Source organism: Tamandua tetradactyla, chromosome 2, assembly GCF_023851605.1.
Source record: "Tamandua tetradactyla isolate mTamTet1 chromosome 2, mTamTet1.pri, whole genome shotgun sequence".
NCBI classification, from domain to species: Eukaryota; Metazoa; Chordata; class Mammalia; order Pilosa; family Myrmecophagidae; genus Tamandua; species Tamandua tetradactyla.
The window spans coordinates 154,160,944-154,170,145 of NC_135328.1; the positions used below are offsets into that span (position 1 = coordinate 154,160,944).

Genomic DNA, 9,202 nt, shown 5'->3' on the forward strand with positions numbered 1-9,202 from the left:
GACAAGAGGCCTTTGGAGACACAGAAGGAAAACACCCTGGGGAAGCTTTTTGAAATGAGAAGCTGGGTGAGAAAGCTAGCATACATAGCCATGTGCCCTCCCAGCTAACAGAGAAACCCTGAACATCATCAGTCCTTTCTTGAGTCAAGGTCTGTTTCTCTGGATGCCTTAGTTTGGACATTTTTACAGCCTTAGAACTGTACACTTGCAACTTATTAAATTCCCGTTTTTTTAAAAAAGCTGTTCATCTGTGGTGTATTGCATTCCGACAGCTTTAGCAAACCAAAACACATGTTATCACTTCTGGGCTGAAGCATAACTTGCAGGCTTGATTCCTTTCCTCTGGTGCAGGTGGACATGGTGGAGACACACATGTAGGAAACAGCTCTGCCATGGCACCCTGGAGATCTTGCACATATCCATGTAGACTTTGGAGGAAAAGGCTAGAACTGCACCTAATCTAAGTTTTGCTGGACACTTTGTGATCCTTCTGGAACACAAAAGGCTTGTGTAGAGCTGCTGTGGGGCCATCTCCCACATGTCCTTGTGGCTGTCATGAGACAGTTTCCATCACCTCCTGGGTTCTGATGAGATACAGAATAGAGCTTAAGACTCTGAAACTGCTTTGCTGCAGTTTTTTTTGTTTCAGCTTCACAATACATTTATTAGTTTAGAGTGGAAAGAGTAAGAGTCCAACTGCTTTGATTCTTCAGTAAAAACCATGCCTCTTGACTGGAGACCGACCAGCCTGCACTCCCACCATTCTCCAAACCACCTGCCCTACTATTAAGGCACTTGAGGAAAGGAGGAACAGGGAGATCTCAGACCAAACCTCCTTTGGCTCCTGGAGAGAGCCTGTGCTGTCCTACCAGCTCCCTTCAGCAGCAGCTGAACAACAAAGGAGCTGGGAGGGACCTCAGCAGGGCAGGACCTCTCAAATGCTGGTGTTAGGCACAAAGACAATGCCAGTGCCACAGAGGGGCCAGGAGAGGAGCATTATTTTGACTCGACATATAATGGAGGAAGACACTTGATAGTAAGGCTTAGTGGCCCCTAAGGCCATAGCTCCAGACTGTCCATCTTTCTAGGAGAGTACTAGAAGCTGGAGGGTATGGATGGGGGCCCCTAGAGTTCCTTACAGAGAAAAGGGCCTGGACATCAGGGTAAGGGAAGAAAGAGTCTGAGCTTCCCAACTACCCCCTCTCCAGAGACGTTACTGCTTCTGCTTAAGCACCTCCAAAAAGAAAGAGATACAGATACTTCAAATAAATGAATAAATTTGTACTTCTCTTTTGAGGATGACATCACCTAAAGAAGGTTGGGTACCCCTGGAATCCATAAATGCTGTGGGGGTTCAATCAAGTGCTCTGGGTAAGGCAGGTGTCACCACCCCCACCGCCTAGGAGCTGATTTGACTGAGAAGAGCTGAGACGTCCATGACCATCATGGAGGAGAAGACGTCATCTCCTGAGAGCAGGCTGCTGGGGAGCCCCGAGGCTCCCATGGTGGTGGGAGCTGGGTCAGGGGGCCTCTGAGACCCCATCATCAAGTAAGTTATAGCCTCAGGGTACACATCAGCATGGGCTGATCTGTGTGTGGAGCCATGGAAACACCCTGGTTCAGCAAGTGCTGAAACTCAGAGTTCAACTATGCCAGGTCCATGAACACAGCTAGTTGTGTACTGCAGAGTAGGACCCCCAGGTCTTCATCAGTATCAAACTGCAGCTGTAGTAGGCCCTCTGTCATGTCTCTTCCCTAGCCTGGGTGGTCTTGGGGGCAGGTGGGAGCAGCACTGGGGCCTGGGGCAGAGACCCGGACCGGGGGCAGGACTTCGGGAAAATTCTTCAGTGTTACTGGTGCTGAGGGGTGGTGTAAAGGGATAGGGCTGGGGAGCTGGCTTGGGGGTGGAGGTTGAGTTGTGGAAAGGAACAGTAATGCACCAGGGTGGAGGCGGGTCAGTGAGGCCATTGAAAGGTCTCTTTTTCATGATGCTCTTAAAGGTTTTGTGTGTCCTCTTGCATTTCCCCTCAATCCCGTGACGATCATCTGTCTGGCAAGTACTGGAATTCCATGGTCACACTGAGCTCCCAGATCGGGAGACTGCACGGAGTCTGCAGGCTGGGGTCAGCATAGGGAGGTGTCCAGAACATAGTGGCCACTTGTTGGCGCACCTCAGCTTGGGAAAAGGAGCCTGGTCCCGTGAAACACACCTGGATGTCCTCTTTCTGCACTTTGCCACATAGAAGGAAGATCTCATCCCCCATCCCCCACCCCCCACCCAGGCAGCTCCCGGAGTTTCTGTTCACTCGGCAGATCTTGAGCTCTGCAGTGTTGGGGGCACAGTTGTCAAGGGTGGGATGAGAGAGGACGGGCGGCGGGCCGAGGGGCCTGAGGGCTGGCTCTCGTACTGCCGCTGGAAGCAGAGCCGCACAGCATTCAGGTTGTAGTCCCCTGGCTGCTCTTCCATGGACATTTGGAAGGCGTTATCAGTGGTCTGGATGCACTGGCTGATGGCCTGCTCCAGGTGCCGCTTCTTCACACACTGGACCCCAAGGTTCTGGAAGCTGTGGGTGCAGCAGTCTGGGCAGAGCTCCGCCCCATAGAAGCCATCCCGGCAAGTCCTTCCCCCCAAGCTCGTGGGGGTGAGGCCGGTGAGGAGGGTCCTTGGTAACCAGGGAGATGCGAGCTGTCCCTGGCCCTGAGTAGCCACTGGTCTTGATGGTGTGTGGGTCTTGGTGGGGTCCGTGCTCCAAAGGCCTGGGATACCGCGCGCTGAGCGGCCCTGGCACTTGCGGTGGAAGCACACACCCAGCGGCTTGGGCTGCTCCGTGATCTCCACGTAGGGGCCAGAGGCCTGAGCTGGCGCTGAGAGGGAGATGAGGGGGAACAGGTCCCCCCTGGTTGGAGTCTGCTGCAGTTTTGTATTAGTTCTCAAGTAAGAGGGGTGTAGCGGACTCATGCTGCAGTCCCCTGACCCCTTTTGTTTCAGTGGCATCCCTTTTGGGGTGTGGGACAAGGAGCATGGGCGTGGGCAGGTCGGGCTGTTCTCTCTTCCACTGCCCCTGGGAGTGGTGAGCTGTCTGAATCTAAAAGGGGCCCGTTATTACTGTACCAGCCCACTGTCAGGTCTTGGCCTTTGCCCTGCCAGTGTGCTGGGCCGAGGATGAAAGCAGTCTGGCTCCTGCCCTGAGTGCTTGAAGGGAGAGGTGTGACCCTGGAGAGCGCTTACACCTACAGCAACTGCTAGGTGAGCAGGAGTCGGTGTCGGGGTAGGGAGGTGATGGCGGGGGCTGGGTGGATTGAGAAACCAAAAAATGTTTAAATATTAAGCCACTGAGATTTCAAGCCTCATAGCTTGACTTATCCTTACTAGTAAGTTAACTGTTTTAGTTTGCTAAAGCTGCCAGAATGCAGTATACCGGAGATGGATCGGCTTTTAATAAGGGGGTTTACTAAGTTAAAAATTTATAGTTCTTCAGAGGAAAGGCAGCTAGCTTTCATCTGAATTTCTCTGTCACATGGGAAGGCACAGGGCAACATTTGCTGGCCTTCTCTCCTGGCTTCTGGGTTCCAGTGGCTTTCCCCAGGGTGATTCCTTTCTGCATGCATCTCCAAGCATCTGGGCTGAACTGCAAGTATTGAGATGAGGTATGCTGAGCTGCTGAGGTCTCTTCTGACCTCTCTCTCTCTTAAGCCTCCAGCTAAATTTTTAAATTAAATTAAACCTCAGTCATTGTGGAAGGCACTCCCCTTAGCTGATTGAAAATGTAATTGGCCATACATGAGTTTCACAAACTGATGATTTAAGTCCACGGAAACAGAACAAGGGGGCATCATCACCTGGCCAACCTGACACCTGAACCTAACTACCACACTGGCCCTACATTTCCTGGGACAGTCCAGAGTCGTATATAAGGAAGAAATGGAATTCTATCCTGTTTAGGTCACTGCTATATTTTATTTTATTTTTTTTAGCACAGCCAGCAGATCCTACATCCTAACAAACATAATACCCATTAGTCTTGGCATGCCATTTGAGAACTATTTAATAGTAGGTGCTCAATAAGTGTTTGCTAACTGAACTGGGTCATGGTGAACTTGGCTCAGCCAACTCTGTCCCACAATAGAATGTATCATTCTGGTGGCCAGAAGCCCTCTGTCTGCCACATTCAATCATTCACTCCTGAATCATGCTGGATTAACATGGACAAATTCTTCAATACATGAATAAATGATGCTGGATTAACATGGACAGATTCTTCAATACATGAATAAATGAATGAATGAAAAGTCCATCCATTCACCCACACAAACAAAAGAATCTCTGTCCTCATGGAGCTTACTTTCTAGTAAAAGAGTTAGAGAAAAAAAAACCTTGCTGATTCCCTATTTCCCAAGTCCCCATTCTGTTGCATAGTTTTTTTCCAGTAGCATATGCTATAGTAAATTCGGCTTCCCTTTTCTTGATTACCATCATATTTATAGCATGACTCCTTGATGCTACACCCCAGTATATTTAGGAGTCCCAAATCAAACAATCTCATGCTCACACATATAGGTAATATTTTGGGTTATTTTCTTTATCTTTGTTATTGTATAGTATAACATATATACGAAGCAAAGAAATAAAAAAGGAATAGTTTTCAAAGCACTTCAACAAGTAGTTACAGGACAGATCCCAGAGTTTATCATGGGCTCCCATATGCTCCTCTCAGATTTTTCCTTCTAGCTGCTCCAGAATATAGGAGGCTAGAAAGCTTACATATTTTTTTATCATCACAATTGACTTTTTTCCTTCTTTTTTTGTGAAAAATAACATATATACAAAAAGGCAATACATTTCAAAGCACAGCACCACAATTAGTTGTAGAATATATTTCAGAGTTTGACGTGGTTTCCAATTCCACAATTTTAGGTTTTTACTTCTAGCTGCTGTAGGATACTGGAGATTAAAAGAGATAAATTTAATGATTCAGCATTCATATTCATTTGTTAAATCCTATCTTCATGTATAACTCCACCATCACCTTTGATCTTTCCTGCCCTCTCTTTAGGGGTGTTTGGGCTATGGCCAGTCTAAATTTTTTTTTCTAAATTTTTGGAAGGGTCTGTCACTAACATGGGGTAGGGAGATGGAACTATCTGATGTTCTGGAGAGGCTGGGCCCTCTAGGTTTCAGGACTTGTTTTGGGTTATTTTACAGATAGATATGATTTTTTAGTACATCTTATTTACCATTAGTTTCACTCCCAGAGGATAACTATATTTCCCAGATTTGAGGGCACTTTGCTTCTGTGCCTAAATGACATCCTCTATGAAAAATTCTTTTGTTCTTTGAACAAATATTTGTTGAGCTGCAATTATGAACCATGTTGTAATAGGTGCAGGAAATATAGCAGTAAAGCAAATAGACAAGTCTGCCCTCATGGAGCTTATATTCTAGTGACGTGATAGTGATTAATTTACTATTCAGCTCTAATTTCAAAGGCATTTTGTGAATGGGACTATAAGTAAAGGAAGGAGTATTCTGATGAAAATATTTTAATTCTAGTTAAAACTGAAATTGAGGAATTTGCCCAAAATCAGCATTGTAACTTAGATATCAATAATTTCCTCACAGTATGTCACAGCAGTTAAAATGTTTAAAAAGTCGATCTACATTTTTCTCCAGTGAACTTTTTCTAGTTTCTGTAATTAGTCTTATGAAGACATACAGCCCATTTTCACTAATCATCATCCCATTTGTGCCCTCATTAAGACTTGTACTCAATACATTCTACTTTTGCAAAGCTCTTGGGTCTTAGCCACCATTAATTTCAAATCTGTATTATGACAATCATTTCATGAGCAAAAATTATCATAGATGATTATCAAATGGATTTAATAGTTTTGCTTTTATTTTGAAATCCAGGAATAATTACTGATGAGCCAAACTGAATTCTTGCCTTTCTGGCAGGAGGTATATTAGTTTTTCATTTTACTTCTGACTTAAATAGAAGCATCTGAATATTTTCTTCTTTCTTTTAAGCTGCATACTGAATATTACCTGGATGACATTCCAAATAGTATTTTATTTGATGTCTTCGTATATTTTGGTGCATGTTTTACTAATACTTTTTCCTTAACAACCCCACCTCATTCCAAGTCTGTTTTATTCTCATTGCTTTCCTTTAATACCTAATAAAGATATTTAGTTATAAGGTACTTTATTTCCATTATAAAGAAGAGAAGAAAATCTTTCAAACCACAATGTTGTATTGCATGATCAAAGCTATACTTTAAAGGGAGCAGCCTCATTTGCTTCTCTCTGTATTCTGACTGCAAGCACTGGTCATTATTTATTAGATTATTAAAATGATTTTCTATTTGCAATTAAATTGTAAGAATCACTGTTTTTATTTTCAAAACAATCGAAGGTATACAGAATAGCTTTGGCATGTTTATTTGCATTTTATATATTGTTCTTAAAATAATTTTTTCATGGGTTGGAATTTTGCTTTTTAACATTTAAAAATAATGTTTATGTGATCATATTAACAAAACCATATTGTTCCATTTGGTAGGATGATTTACCATCCAGGTAAATCTTTGTTGGGTCCTTAATTTTATCCCCTATTTCTCTCTGGTGCTCTGTTTTTAGTCAGCAACACAGACTATCTGCACCCCAGGTTCATTTCAGAAATCACAACTAAGACTTTCTGTGTAATCACTATTACAATACATGTGGAGGATTCCCTGAAGGAAATGCAACCCATTCATTTTTATGCCCTCACACATGTATACACACACACGGACACACGCACACACATACGTTGATTCAAACAAGCTCTTCAGAGAGGTGTGAATTGAACTGCCTTGTTTTGGTCTCATACAGAACTTCTTGAACTCACATGTTCTTTGGATTTTTGCTGTCTGCAGTTGAATGTGTGAATTGCAAGTGTATATGTTTACAAAACTCATTATTGTATTTATTGTAAAGATGTTGTCAAGGACATTATCCATAATATCATATGGTATTCTCTATGAAGAACTCGTGGGGAAAGCTATTCTTAGTACCAAAAAAGCTGGCATTTTCCTAAATAACCAATTTGTGTTTTTCTTAAAGGTACTGGGAGTCTTGTAATTAGCATATTTCCTTTTTTGCTTTGGCCAGTAGGAATCTTTAGTTTTTTTTTGGTGTCTTTCCTAGTTTCCAATTCTAAAGGTTAATCAGGTTATAATTTTGTCTTTTATGTTTATAGTTTTTAAAAAATTATTGTGGTAGCAAATATCTAATATAAAATTTGTCATTTCAACCATTTTAAGTGTGCAATTTAGTTGTATTAATTACATTCTCAGGATTATGTAACCAAAAACACTATTTATTTCCAAAACTATTTCATCACCCAGTCAGAAGCTCTGTATCCCTTAAGCATTAACTGTCCATTCTCCCTCCCCCCAGTCCCAGCTAATCTCTAGTCTCCTTTCTGCCCCTGTGAGTTTGGCAAGTCTAGTTATTTCATGTAAGTGGAATCATACAACATTTGTCTTTTTATGCCTGGCTTCTTTTACTTAGTATAATGTTTTCAAGGTTCATCCATATTGTAACATGTTAGGACTTCACTCATTTTTAAAAAAAATTTTACTGACAAATATTCACACACATAGAGTCCATACATGGTGTACAATCAGTGGCTCACAATATCATCACATAGTTGTGTATTCATCACCATGATCATTTTTTAGAGCATTTGCATCACTCCCCCCCCAAAAAATAAAAAGTAAAAAGAAATAAACTCATATATACCATACCCATTACCCCTCCTTCTCATTGACCACTAGTATTTCCATCTACCCAATTTATTTTACCCCTTATTCCCCCATTATTATTTATTTTGTATACATGTTCTTTTACTCCTCTGTCCATACCCTAGATAAAAGGAGCATCAGACACAAGGTTTTCACAATGATGCAGTCACATTGTAAAAGTTTAATCTTTATACAATTATCTTCAAGAATAAAGACTACTAGAATACAGCTCAACTGTTTCAGGTACTGCCGTCCAGCCATTCCAATACATAATAAACTAAAAAGGGATTATCTATATATTACATAAGAACAACCTCCAGGGTAGCCTGTCGATTCTGTCTGAAATCTCTCAGCCACTGAAACTTTATTTTGTTTCATTTTCCTCTGACCCTTTTTGGTCGAGAAGGTTTTCTCAATCCGATGATGCTGGGTCCTGGCTCATCCCAGGAGTTTTGTCCCACACTGTCAGGGAGATTTACACTCCTGGGAGTCACTTCTTGTGTGGCGGGGAGGGCAGTGAGTTCACCTGCTGAATTGGCTTAGACAGAGAGGCAATATCTGAGCAACAAAAGAGGTTCTCTGGGGTGACTCTTGGATCTAATTTTAAGTAGGCTTACCCTATCCTTTGCAGGAATAAGTCTCATAGGGGCGAACCCCAAGATCAAGGGCTCAGCCTGTTGATTTGGTTGTTTCCACTGCTTGCAAGAATATCAGGAATTCTCCAAATGGGGAAGTTGAATATTTCCTCCTTTCTCCCCAGTCTCTCAAGGGACTTTGCAAATTCTCTGCCCAAATTACTCTGGGATATATCGGGGCATCACACTAACCTGGAGCAACCAATATAATCTCACGCCCTATTCAAGATTCCATGTAATTATGGTGTTCAAGTAAGCTGACCGTACAAGTTAAATTAAGTAATGTGCTACCTAAAATACAAATTTTTATTTATTAATTAAAAAAATTAACAACAAACAAAAATATTAACATATCATTCCATTCTACATATATAATCAGTAATTCTTAATATCATCACATAGTTGCATATTCATCATTTCTTAGAACATTTGCATCGATTTAGAAAAAGAAATAAAAAAGACAACAGAAAAAGAAATAAAACGATAACAGAAAAAAAAAAAGATTATACATACCATACCCCTTACCCCTCGCTTTCATTTATCACGAGCATTAAATACAAATTTTGCACCAAATAAACATCTCTTCTTTAGTCTCACAAAGAATTGAAGTTTTAAAATATGGACAATATCATCCTTTACCCTGTATTCTGCTCTACCTTAGTCCTATCCGGGTCAGCTTTTTTCATGTCTCTCACTAAAGTCTGATCCCTTTTTCAACTTTTTAAACAGTTCCTTAAACAGGAACTGTTTAAATGCATGTTATTTTGTTTATCCATTCA

At 41.9% G+C, this 9,202-nt stretch overlaps 1 pseudogene; it reads right to left on the minus strand.

Annotated features, from left to right (window-relative positions):
• Positions 1-1,399: 1,399 nt before the first annotated feature.
• On the minus strand, positions 1,400-2,959 carry LOC143657654 (transcription factor p65 pseudogene; annotated as a pseudogene).
• Positions 2,960-9,202: the final 6,243 nt, after the last annotated feature.